Below are 14,329 nucleotides of genomic sequence, written 5' to 3' on the forward strand. Positions count from 1 at the left end.
CTCAGACCTTCAGTTAGCTTATCATTTGCATGGGGATAACAATATCTACCTTGTAGAGCCCTTGGGAGGATTTAAAAAGATAACCGCATGGTTCAATAAGGCCCTTGATAAATATTCTTTTAGTGAGAAGGCTGTCTTTATTATGACTGAACACCACCTTAGGATTTGGAATGTTATACTTTGTTTTTAAGTACAGAAGTATGCAAGATGAAAACCTAGATTCTATAAGATAAATTTTACACTTGAAAGGCAGATGTGTGTCTATGTGTGTGTAAGTGAAGTTACACTAACAAAAGTTAAGTTTCACACCCCCATACTGACTACTATATAACCAAAATCTGGGATACTATGCACATGTTTATCTGATAAGCAAGAATCTCTATATAAGGTGAAACGATCACGGCTTGGAGAATAGCTGAGCAAGAAGGGCTCCGTATTTTAGAGAAAAGATGGGCAGCAAAGGCATGGAATTAAACAGTACTCTAAACCCATTCTTTTATATGACTCTTAAAGCCAAGTTCTCATCAGCGCAAAATGGGGTTTGTCAACTTACACTCTTTGTGGAGCGAAGCAAGATATAAGCACCAAAAAAATAGAGCTTCTAAAATTACACAGAACTATATTAACGACCTAGGCAGTTAATTAAGAAATGTGTTAGTAATAACCAGAAAACTGTTACCAATAAAGGATTCTAACAGCACTCATGGCCAACTTTTTGCTGGCTTTTCAATTGATTTTTGACTTCAGGTTACATTCAGGGTCCAGGAAAAAACATTTTTTCTGCTTTGAAAAATCAAAACCCTGGCCTGAAATAGACAGAGACCTCGGAGAGTTTCCTTCTAACAAGCAGAAATGGTGGTATTTTGCTTCCCCTTAACCAAGATGAAATCTCTAAAACTGCATAGCCAGAAGCAAAACCCTCAGAAGACTAATAATACTTTAACATTTTCTGTTCACATGTGAATGTTAATTCCACTCTCTGAAGAGAACCACCAAAATGGCATTCGTTAAGATTAAAGCCATATTACTGTAGAAATGGGAAATGTATATGTATGCTGCCTATAAAATGCAAATGCTGACAAAGAATGGATCTCCACTGAGTTCTCTCCACACCTGTTCCTTTGCAAAGTTAAACCACACTGGCAAAGCACTTCATAAAGGCAGTATACAAGTCTTAAGTTGCCGGTACTGGCTGCTCTGCTGCCAAGGCAGCCCCGCAGGTTGTTGACAACTGTGTGCCCCCCTGATGAATGCCCACCTATGCTCGTGGAACAAGCATAGGGCCCTGGTAATGGGGGCAGACAGGAGACATTCCAGACTTTCAGCATCTGGCAAAGTGGAAGAGGCTCCTGCAAAACACAACTTCTGATTGGGGTTGTCTTGCCCTTGGATCAAACATCTTACCTGGTGAAGTCCGTTGAAGAATGTGATCTGCAATGGCTTTTTTCATGACTACAAAGAAACAAACAAAAGAAAGGTTATAGAAAATGCTAGAGCTATATTTTTTTTCACTGTTTTTTTAACAGGCAGTATTTTTAACAGGTTACTGATAAACTACAATATTCAAATTAATGGTTCATTACTGGGACTGCTTGCTTGGTCTAAGGGAATGGAAAGGAGAGATGGGAAAGAATATAGATTTGAGGAGGGAGTAAAGCATGAGGGAAAAAATGTGACGAATAATAGTAGGAGCTAAAAGTTACATAGTGATTTATATATACCAACTCATAGGATCTTCCTAAGAATTCTATAACATCAGTAAATTGTGCATCACCCCAATTTTACATATGAGGAAACTGGGGCATAAGGTGGTTAAAGAGCTTCCATGAAGCCCCACAATGTAATCTGATTCCAGGCTGTCTGGCTCTTCTACACTACACTCTACTGCTTCTTATTCGCTGTAGTGTTGGATGCCTGTCACATGCCAGTGCACAATAAATATATGTGAAATGAATGAGAGATTTTTCACAACCCCTGTAGCCATTATGTCCTAGACACAAGGTCTCTGAGGGTAAGAACTGTCTTACTCATCTTGTCCTAACCCTCAGCACCTAGCGCAATGCCAGTCACACACAGTAGATGCTCCCAAGTTGTCTGATGAATGAATGAATACAGACTCAAATAGCTATAGGTAGTATGAACCATAAATAGAATCACACGGTAAAATGAGGAAGAGTGGGTATAGTTCAGTATCTTCCCACAGTTCCATGAGGTGGTCTAGAATAACAAACACAATGGTCGATTTTATTATCCAGTTTCTCCTACCTAACTACTAGTAGGACACAGAAGAGAAATTCTGAATTCCTCTTTGCAAAAGAAAACCTCATTTTCATGATGAATAAAACAATGGGTTCCTGAAGGAGCTCCACTTTCAAAAACATGATATGATCATTTCTACCAAAATGTAGACAACTAAGGAAATATCCAAATCAAAGTTGAATAACAAAGTAGGTGCACAAGCAGCGTTTCTTAACCCTGCCCAGTGAAGTAATCTTTGTTGCAGAGGAAAGGACATACGTTCCTCTGAGACATAGCTATAAGCAACCTGCTTCAGCACAAAATTTCACTGAGGTCTTATATTTTCTCTTAAAAATTCATCATTTTTTTGGCATTCTGAGGTGTGTTTGTTTTTGTTTTACCACAAAAAGTATGTTGTGATTACTTACCATTATGTAAAATGCAAAGGCCACCATCTTTATCCTTTAGCATTCAATACCCTAAGGAATGTGTTAGCCCATTTGAGAAACCAGAGACTGTAGCATCTGGTACAGACTCTCATTTAGAAGCCCAAACATTTAGAAGCAAATTATAAATACATTAAGTGAAATATAAATACAGACCCCAAATGAGCGTAATGAAATTAGAATAATTTGGTGTGAGATATGGCATCTGTGCACTTAGCAAATACCTTCTTAATAACCATCCTGAATAACCACATATAAAGGTAAACAAATAGGAAAGCTAGTTAGGTCAGCTCACACTCAGGAATTTCTCCTTCTCCAATGCCACATGGGAGGATTAAACTTCCCCAACTGCCTAAATCTGCCCATGTAATTTGCTGGGTCAAGAAAATGTGACTGGAAGTCACCTATGTCCATTCCAGGTGAAAACACTAAAGATTTAACCTGCAATTTCCTATGTTCTATCTTCCCTGCCACATGACTAATAAGGCCGTATGTTCCAAGATGATGGTACCTTCCTCAGCCTGGAAGCATGAGTTGTCAAACAGGGTCAATTGTCTGGGAGATTCATGCAGATGCACAGTGGACTCCAAAGAAGAAATAAACCTTTGTTGGGTTAAGCCACTGAGACGTTGTTACTGCAGCATAACCTAGCCTGTCCTGGCTGATACGCTCCCAGATGTTAAACTCAAATTCAAATAGACCAAGCTCCATAAACATTAAAGAGCCCTACCTTATTTCTGTTTTATTAGTCCAGAGCTATAAAACAACAATCTGTAAGCAATAGGGTTATTTGTATGCAATGCCCAACAGTTTTAGCTAAAGTGACTCATAAACTGCTCTCTTAAAAAAAATTCTGTCAAATTGGTCATTTAGAAGTGTGTAAACAAGCAGTCAGTTGACACTTTTCTTTTCAAACCACTTCAATTGGATGTAAAGGGAAAACCCCATATAGCACACTATAAAGTTCTCTACTGACACAGACGATATTGGTGAACATACTACATTAAATACTCATTTCTACTTAATTACCAGCAAATCATACCACAAAGCAAATACAAACTGCCAATTAAAAAAAAAATACAATCAATTGTATTAATTTTCAAAATTCTGATGTTCTATTACTTAGCTCAGCCAATTTTGAAAGTTACACAAACTCAATTTTTGTAGACGTCTCCATCCACCTATGTGAAGGTTTCTTAAACTTGGCACTATTAACGTTTCAGACTGGATGGTTTTCATTAAGGGAAGAAGCTGTCCTGTGCATCGCAGGATGTTTAGAAGCATTCTCGGCCTCTACACACTAGATACCAATAGCACCTCCTCAGCTGAGACAACCAAAAAATGTCTCCAAACATTTCCAAATGTCTCCTAGCAGACAAAATCACCCCAATTGAGAACCACTAATCAACTTCAAAGTTCCACACACACAAAAATGTGAATATAAGTAGCTCTTTGCAGGAAGCAGCTCTCTGCAGGAGGCCTTTTGTCTTGTCACTTTAGTAAAGCTATATTTTAACCAATCTTTACACCAGATGCCCCCATGCTTAACTAACCTCCATCCCAAGCACACCTTTCAAATCTTTTGATCACGCAATGCCTTGCCTAACCTATTGATTCTTTCCTTAAAGAAGTAGAAATGAAGAATACGTGATTAACAGATGAATAGATCTTTTGGCCAGCTTCCCCTTTAGTAATCTCATGAGCAGATGGTGTCAACAAGATACCACCTAAAGAAAGATCACAAGGAGTAAACAAGCCTGCACACTGTGGGAGATGACACGAGTCTGACCCCCTTCCTCAATGATACATGAAATACTTCACCTTTTTCCCTTTAAGAACTTTCATGACCAAGCAGAATCTTCAAAGTTGATTCTGGGACATGAGTTTGCCTTCTCCCCAGGTTGCTGGCCTCCTGAATAAAGCAACCTTCCCTTTTCCAATCAACACCTGTCTCTTGAGTACTGGCTTTTGAGTGGCGAGCAGCTGAACCTGAGGTCAGTAACATGAATTCCGTCCTACAGCCCCTTTGCTGCCTTACTAAAGTGACTTACAATAGCACAATAAAGGTGGTATAACAGAATCTTACTTTCTTTTACTATTACATAAAGAAAGCAAATGTTGGGGGCTTCCCTGGTGGCGCAGTGGTTGAGAGTCTGCCTGCCGATGCAGGGGACGCGGGTTCGTGCCCTGGTCCGGGAGGATCCCACATGTCGCAGAGCGGCTGGGCTCCTGAGCCATGGCCGCTGAGCCTGCGCGTCCGGAGCCTGTGCTCCGCAACGGGAGAGGCCACAACAGTGAGAGGCCCGCGTACCGCAAAAAAAAAAAAAAAAGAAAGCAAATATTAATTGTTAAAAATTAGAAAATAAAAATTTGCAAAACTAACAAAATAATTACTTGTAACCTCATCTCAGTTAGCATGTTTACAGACAGGTTCTCCCTGGATTCACTCATTCAACAGTAGCCGAGTGACTGCTTTGTGCTGGGCACTATCCCAAATGTCAGAGATAGAGTGTTGAGGCAGACAGATTCTAGCCTTTCTGGAGCTTACGACTTCATGGTGCCTTCAATACCAACAGCAAATGATGATGAGACTCATAAGGAAAAGTGCAGGCTCCTATGGTCCTACAGCATTGGCTTGAGGTGTTGTCTCAGGGAAGCCTCTTTGAAGAAACAGCATCTTAGCTGAGAACAGAAGGGTGTGGAATAACAATGGCTAGCACTCCAGTGGTGCCTGCTACCTGCCAGGCAATTTTCTTAGATTCTACGCATAATAACTCATTAATCCTCTGAACAACCCTGTAAGATAACTGCAATTATTATCCCTGTTGTAAAGATAGAATATGGGTTCAGAGATGAAGTACCTTGCCCCAGACCACAAAGCTAGTATGTGGAAGAAACAGAATCTGAACCTGGTCTGTGTCCCTAATAACTAGGACAAGGACAGTCAGCCCACCCCACCCCCCAAAGTGAGCCAGGCAGAGTGGGAGGAAGAGGGGTTCTGGCAAAGGAGGCTGTGGTGCACTATTTTCCCAGACAAGGAGGCGTGACCTTCCAGCCACCAAGAGAGAACACAGAGGATACTGAACTCCACCTCATTACATACTTATGGTAGCTTCCTAGGGAAGTGCAGCCTCCCTAAATCCTTTCTTGGGAGAAGATAAGGTATAAATTATTTATAAATTAATTAATTATGATGAGAAGTAAGCAACAGAATAGTCTAACACTGAAATTGAAAAGAGAGGTGGCAAGTTCCAAAAGGTTGAATTCATAACAGCAACTCACTCAAATACATATTGTAGATGAGTCAGGAGGTCTGAATTTCTAGGCTAATAAACTCATATGTTTTGAGCTGAAGTGAATGCTCTCATGATGCTCCTGCAACTTGTGTGGTTGCAATAAGATAAAGGGAACTCTCCTCACTAAAATGATTTCCAGAAACTTCAATGATCTAAATCACTCCCTAAATCTGGTGATGACACATTAATCTTATAAATCTAAGAACATTCACTATGACAATACGGATTTCAATACTACTGAATATGCTCCTTTTATTGCTTTTATTATTTGAGATACTGTTGGTTTAATTTCTATATGACCGCATTATATATAAATTCTAAATATTACAAAAGGGAATAATAAAAGTAACTATTTTGGTTTTTTAATTCACTTCCTATATGAATGATACTTCTTTTCAGAATTTAGAATATATATAATTATCTGTTGGTTAGAATACTAGGCTAATAAAACTATATTTATGTATTTGATCTATATGTCAAATTGCTCTGTAGACATAGCTGCTTTGGGCATCTCAGCATAATCTACTATCAGATTTAGAAAATAACTCAAAACCATTGGGGACCACTAATTTCATTTTCATCTATGAAGCATCTTATAGATACCAAAATCTCAAGGAATGAGTTGCTCTGATTAATTGCATTTTCTGGATAACTGAGACTTATCTAGAAAAGGTTTAGTATCCCATCCCTAGAGTTGAAAATAGACTGATAGATGTTCTTGCCATAGCACATCATATTTTAATCTTTGTGTGAGGACAGATAATACAAAGGATGATCATATGGAAATTAAAAATAATTTTACAGTATTGCAAATGGAAGTGACAGAACGAGCATGACATTGTGTTGGATATGTACTCATCTCAGAGCTTAACCATTGCTTTTGAAAAAAAATACTAATGTTGCTTCATTCCATTATCACGTATCCCATTATGAAAAAGTGAACTGCAAAAGAAAATGGGTTTGATTCTTGTTAGTGTTACTGCACGAGGAATAATTGAGAAGGACAAAAAGAATGTGCTGGATATTTTAGTACACATGATATTTTTATTTCCCCCAACAAGCAAAAATAATCTTCCTTTTCTATTACTATAATTAAATGTAATTCTCAGCTATTTTGAAACTCACACAGCAGTGTCTACTATAATTTGATACTGCTTAAGTCCATTGTTGCCTATTTATCAGCCAATTAAGAGGCAGCAATATACTAGATTAAAAAGCGGTATGAGTACGTGTGCATGTTTTTTTTAAACTACCTCCCGTGTGCTGCCTAAACTCAAGTCTTGCTGGGAACTTTTGATACAACTTTCTCTTGCTTTTACTCTTCTATTTGTTTCTCTCTAGGGAAAAAGGTATTACATAATTTTGTTGAGACTAACAAACTATGTTAGTTCTCTTTTCAAATTGTGTGTTGTAACCATTTCCTACCTACATTTTACAAAAGTTGACTATAACTCAAAGAGCAGTGCATGTTTATAATTACGCCCTTGATTAATGGAGTAGAATGCAGGCATTTTTATACTCTGTAGCTCAGCAATTCTCAAAGTCTAGCCCCGGACCAGCAGCATCAGTACCACCTGGGATTTTGTTAGAAATGCACATTCTCAGGCCCCACCCCAAACCTACTAATTCAGAAACTCTGAGGATGGGACCCAGCCATGGTTGACCAAGCCCTCCGGGTGATTCTGATGTACACGAAAGTTTGAGAAGCAATGCTTTAGGCTGAAGGGTAAGGGGACTTAGCCAAGGTTAGGAGCTACTTCAAGACAGGTTCTCCCCATTTTCAACATCCCATTTCTCCAGACTAAGTCACTAATTTAGACTTTTTGAAACATCAGCACTGACCTGTTATCAATGAATGGTCAATCATCTAGTTTTCTCTAAATTCATAAGGAAGGGATACCCAGATACTGTCCAGTACACACTCTTATGATATGAATAGCCCCCAAATAACTGAGAGAATCTGGTCATTCTCCTCACAGCTATATTGCCCCCAACTAGCTCACTGTGGATGCCTCTGCTAGAACCACAAGATGAAGATTAGTGTTGCTGCTGTTGTTGCCGATTAGTGAAATTTGACCAGAGTTTCCTAGTTTGACCAGGTTTTTTAAATATTGCAAAACCAAATGTGGATAGTTCTCAGAAATACTAGTATTTTACACTGCTTCATGCATATAATAGTCATTATTAGAAGAACAAAGCCTTATCAATAAATCTCAATGTACTTTAATAAATGGAACTGAATTTCCTAACAAAATTGAGAGAGAGCGTAAAGTTCTTTGTATAAACTGATCCGGAAAATGAGTCAGAAAATATTTTCTGACCAGTTACCATTTCAAAACACAGTTATAAAGCCAACCAGCTAATCAGTTTCCTTTCTTAACTGCTGCCTTCTTGCTAGTTGGAGGGAAGGGTGGGTTGGAGAGGGAGGGGAAAAGGCAGGGTTCCAGGCACACAGAGAAGGCAAGGCATGAAATCAGCTGGATTCAGGAACTAGAAGGAGATTCGTTAACGGTGTAGGACAAGTGATGAGGAGAGGAGATCAACTGACGGACGAGCCAGAAGTAGGCAGGTACTTATCATGAAGGACAAGGTGAGGATTTGTTCCTAAACGTGGCCTGAATTCATTACAAGATTTTAAGTAAGACAGTGTTGTGATCAATCCAGAATCATAGTACAATCACTTTGCCAACAAACGATAGAAGGATGGATTCTAGGGAGAAAACGCTGAAGAGCAACTGCCATCAGGACAAGGTGATAAGAACCAAAACTAAAAGCACTATCAGTGGGAACGGAGAGAAGAAAACGGATTCAAGGGATACATAGGAGGTAAACAGACCTTCTACTGGAGAACTCTACTTAGGAAATAACAACCAGGAGCCTCTAGCCTTCTCTCAAGAGTCCTTGCACTAAAAAAAAATGGCTTACTAACTTTTTCGTTGAATCACTTCTGAATCACACTCACATACGAATATTTGCTGGAGAGGAAAGGGGACACCAACGCTCTGTCAAACACAACCAGATTTTGAAGCCCAGTTTAGACTCAACTAGAGAAACACTCCCTACAGGCACCCGTGTGCGTGTACACGCACACACTCACACACACAAACTCGCGTGTGTGTGCGTGCACACATTCTACCATTAGATGATGGCCTTACGATTGAGTTGGGAAAGGCGTCTGTCCAAACACCATGGTCTGGGTGATTCTCTCTCCTCAGCCTCCCCCATTCCCAACCTAGCCAGTTCTTTAGCTGGTCTACTGGAATTGCTTTCTAAATTGCCTGTGCCCACCACACCAAGCATAGATTTTCTGATTACTTCCAGTTAAACTTTAAAAAAATGCCATGATTACTTCAAAGACATGAGCCTTCAGTGGGCACCATTTTTTTAAACACTTTTCCTTTCACTTGTCTCCACTCAAGGTTACACCCTCCATTTCTCCATCTTTTCATTACCAGCTAGTTGTATGGAGGTTCCCCAGGTGAGAATGCAGGCAGTTGTTATTACGTTGTTATTATGTAATTGTTGTTATTATGTAATATTATGTTATTACTGTTTTACTCTCTGGTTTTTGAGTACTCTTTGGGCAACACTCATGCTTGGTTGCCAAAGCATGGCTACCATGGTAATATCAACAGATAGCAATATTTTAAAAAGAAAACAGCAAATTAAAAGCTTGTTTTAAATGAAACAGTGAGCAAAATAGGTAGAACTCAGTCAAGAGGCAGATTGCTACTGAGTAATTCTCCTCTCCTGGGCACACAATATTTTTTTAAAGAGCAGCCATTCTCCAGGGGAACATTAAACATAAATAGTCTGCTTGTTTGTTTTTTACTTACCTCTCAAAGTATTTCTCTAGTGGGGAAAGTTCCTGGTTTTTCAGTAGTTAGCCTAGGTGAGGAAGCCATCGTGTCTGCTTCCCCAAAATATCGTTGCTGACCTCTCTGAGCACTCCATCGAGGTCAGGGTGGAATTTTGCAGTCCTCAAACCTCTCGGAGAAATGTTCAGCCTTTCACTATTTTACGTACTGTCTCAAGAACTCATGTACAGAAATCCCACTACAGTAAAACGTCAACAAGGGAGAATACAAATAATGAACACGTCAGTCCCCTAGCAGCTGATACTAATAGCCAGGCTTATGCAAAACTAGTTTCTTAAGTTGAAATTGGTTTATTGTGTGAGGTATGGCATTATATAATGTAACATTTAGCTGTTCTATTTAATAAGAATTGGTCCTATTCTTGGCAAGTAAAAAAGCCCTAATATTAAATTATGCAATTTCCATGCTTTTCAATTTCTTGTGTGCCCATGTTACAGAAAGCCCAATTTGAAATATAAATAAGAGAATGTTACATTTTGTGCAAGTAGAGAGTCAATAGTGATCTGAACCCTTTTTTTCCTTTAAAATATGTCTTTTAAATGCACATGTGATAGCTCCTGCATTTTCATAACATCTGAATTCTGAACTTCTAAGCAGCAATCAAAGCTGCAGGAGCTGACCTATTGCAATTTTACTGCCGTGGCAAAATCAGTCCCTTTATTCCATGGCACACATTTTCAAAGACAGTCTCAGCAGTGTACTTTTTTTATGACTCCAGTTTATGCAACTTTTCCTTAGGACCTTACCTCATCCATATATCTGAGATTCCTAAATGCAGCGAGCTGTCAAGTCACAGCATTATTTTCTCTTTCATCAGTAAAGTATCAGTACAGAACAGAGAATGAGGAATAAATTGGGGTCACAGACATGCTGGGCATGTATCCTCTATGAAATCCATTCAGAAGTTATGAAAATGTAGGAGCTGACACTTGTACATTTAAAGGTATATATATTCAAAAGAAGTGGGAAAAGAGTTTACATCATTTCAGAACTAGGGTTCTTTGTGAATAAAGGGCGAGTATCCTAATGGATACTGGAGGCCAGAAGCTCACACGGGGCCACAGCTGAAATTAATAGTGAGCAACTTCTAAGCAAGACCTCCAAAGGGAATGACTCAAAGGAGAAAAACCAAACTGCATGCATTCTTTTACTCCCTGCCAGAAAATCGGGGTCTCATAAATTCACTGAGACATCCAATGAGAACACAACTGGGATTTTCCCACTTGCAGAAAAATCAAAGATGGCCATTTGGAAGGAAAGACAAGGGGGGCTTCTGAATCAAGGATTATAGTACTGGACAGGACTATGCAGGTCAGAGACGAAGTTTTTTTCCAAAAATATCATCCTTCGAGTAATTATGTATTATCTGTGTTCCTAGAGTCCCTGGAGCTATAAAACCAATGCATACCAACGTAATTTCGTTATATTTTATTTCTATCTTTGTCCTTAACTAAACTTCTGGTTGGAAGTGTCAGTTTGAGTATAATCCCTCTACATGGGTCTAAAGAACAGAGAAGTTTACGGATGAACTTCCTTTAGCCCCTAACACCAAAGAGCTTCTCACCTCCCACAAGTAGAACTCTCTCGTATTTTGTGATTCTGAGGGTACCAAGGAGAGTTTCAAGGAAAAGGAGTTACTCACCCAACAGACAAGATAAAGATCCATTCAACTCAGTAATGTGTGAGCCGAGCTTCCACTAAAGCGAGGAACTCAACATGTCATAATTTTCAAGGCAGCTTATAAAATCCAATTTCATCTCTCAGCAACATGTAGCTGATAATGCTTGTCACCTGGATGGCCTGCAGATGTGTTTTAAGGATAAAAAAGACACTGAATTTAATTTACAACTTTCTCAAAAAGAAGAGAGCTTTTCTGAAGTTAATAGAAAACATAACATTGAAAATTAGTACGCTTTTTCAGATACAGATAAGTGTTAATCATATTAGCAAACCAAAGGAAGTATTTCTCTATTTCAGTTAAAATATCTGTCTTGGCTTCAATTATGTAGCACATATGTAACTAGTTAGAATTTTTGAGAGAGTAACTCAAATAACTGCTTTAGTTCCCTACTATCTTTTATTGTTCATTTGCCCTGAAGACTGAGAAAAACTTTAAAAATAATATAGCTACCTTTTAATTATTCATGGAAAAAAGGTAAACAATGTGAGAATCTGTTTTACTATCATTGCCATGATTAAATAAATAAATTATTACAATCATTTGCCAATTACTCTTCTGCTGTATTTGTATTTGTGTTCTTTTGCTTACTGTTTGAAACTAAAATATTTTATCACCATCCTACCTGGTGAAAGGGATAAAAGATAGAGTTTTCCTTACTCTGGTGATTTTTATTTCTCTAAGAAATGACAGTATCAAATTTCCACAGGGATTGAGAAAACCCAGCTGAGTTAGTTTTAGGTTAGATGACTAGATCATTGGATATAAAGTTTTGAATTCTCATACATTTCAATAAAACCACTGATAATTAAACTTCTAACCACACAGTAAGACACTAAAACAAATATTTGCGGATTAGCTATGCAAAATCTACTTCCCCTAACGGAAGATAATCCAAAATTAACTTTAAATAACTATGTATTAATTGAGCATATACTCTGCATGATCATATAACATAATAAATGCTAAAATTTATTTCTAATTCAAAAACCATCCTGGAGGAGGGAAATCATTGACCAGTAGCCTCTGCACATATATATAGTTGAATAGACTATGCTTATATTAGTCCCATGACCTTTCTGCAACTAGACTTTTCTGCATTTCATAAAACTATCTCACCTTACTTAAGTACTGTGATGCTTTGATAAATCAAATGCAAAGGCTATACACAAACAATGCTGGGTTTTAACATAACAAAGTTAAGATTTTTATTCCATATTTGCAGTAGCAGGTATGTATATGTTTGCATCCTAGAACAAAAATGGATCAGAATAAATAAGTTTTCAGAATTGACAAATTAAGCGATACATCTGTCCACACATGGAAACAAATTGTTGAAAACGGTGTTATTTACTAGTCTGTGCTCAGGGAGGAAAGGGAAGAAGGGATGTATTAATTATACATGACGAATGACTTGACACTTCCTGGGTGTTACGATGAAGTTTTGAAAGGTTTTCCTGGGGGATTGCTTCATGTTTCAGATGAATATGTGTTTCTTCATATTTTTACATTTTAAAGACTTTTAATAAAGATGGCAGAAATACATTATAAATTTTGGAATACACAAACACACACATACACATACACACATATTAATCATATTCAATTGCTCTCAACATCCAAAGAGTCAACCTCTGGGTTTCTGTAAGAAAGACGGATGGTCCCCATTTATTCAAGTGCCTATGGTAACCAAATGATTCCAGTTCTCACTTACATTCTAGATGGTAGCTTGCATCTTGTTAGTGTTACTATTTCATTCAAAGAAACCTGAATGACACAGTGCAGTAGTATTGATGTGTACAGTAAAATTATGATTACCTATGAGAAAAGGAATGGCAAAAAAAACCCTCACATTTGAAAATGACCTTATACCAAAAGCCTACTTCCAAACATTGTACCAATATTGACTTTTATCTTAAGATTGTGCCATTAAAAGACTATTAAACCATCACTTTGCTGTACACCTGAAACTAACACAACATTGTAAATCAACTATAATATAAAATAAAAATTAAATTAAAAAAATAAAAGACAATTAAACCTATTTATATATGTTATTTCCAAGGCTGTCAATTCGAGTTACAACAGAGTTTGTTCCATAATCGCATACACTAGGTGTTCATACAAGAAATCAAGAGACCTAACATCTCCAAATCCTAACCAATTCCCCTCTTCCTCCTTTCAGTTGAATAAAAAAATTATAATTTTATCTCTTTCCTTACGGCCTTGTCTCAGGTTTCAGGAAGCTCACTGTGCATAGAGCGATGGGTGTTTCCAACAGAGAGACACCGTTTGGCAAAGAAAAAAAATCATCATTCTGAGTCATCGTGACTACTACAGATTGCCCCTACATCTCTGAAAGTAATTCCCTAATAAAGTAGATTATAATATACAGGGTCCAACTCGCCACACTCTGTGATGGAACGGTTGCTCTGTGATACGTAATGCTGAGATAATCCCGACATGAAGTGTAAGGTCGAGACCTCTCCCTTTTTCTGCCCTCACACCAGCTCCCCACCTGCACAATTAATTCATCGCCAACCACCCCAGTTCCCAAAGACAGACTCCAGAAAAGCAGTAGGCTAATCACATACCAGGTGTGCCAGCACTGTAATGCCTTCTTTGTCTTTCCCTGCTTGTTTCTCCCATTAACACCTGAGAGCAGGGACCACATCCTACTCTATTATGCGTCTGTACAGCATATAGCACAGGACCTGGCATGTTGGCATGTAATAGGCACAAAATAATTGCAAGTGGAAATAACAAATTTAAACCATGGTTAGAGCAGAATCT

General features: G+C 38.2%; 1 long non-coding RNA gene across 2 annotated transcripts in view; it reads right to left on the reverse strand.

The window, feature by feature from the left end:
• The window catches only part of LOC137229093 (uncharacterized), a 410,710-nt gene that overhangs the window by 289,608 nt on the left and 106,773 nt on the right, over positions 1-14,329 (reverse strand). For both annotated transcript variants that reach the window (XR_010945529.1, XR_010945530.1), the window contains exons 2-3: positions 11,501-11,658; positions 1,405-1,452 (exon numbers count right to left, since the gene is read on the reverse strand). This is a non-coding gene — a long non-coding RNA (uncharacterized lncRNA). The remainder of the gene's footprint in view (positions 1-1,404; positions 1,453-11,500; positions 11,659-14,329) is intronic.

Source organism: Pseudorca crassidens, chromosome 8 (genome assembly GCF_039906515.1).
Source record: "Pseudorca crassidens isolate mPseCra1 chromosome 8, mPseCra1.hap1, whole genome shotgun sequence".
NCBI classification, from domain to species: Eukaryota; Metazoa; Chordata; class Mammalia; order Artiodactyla; family Delphinidae; genus Pseudorca; species Pseudorca crassidens.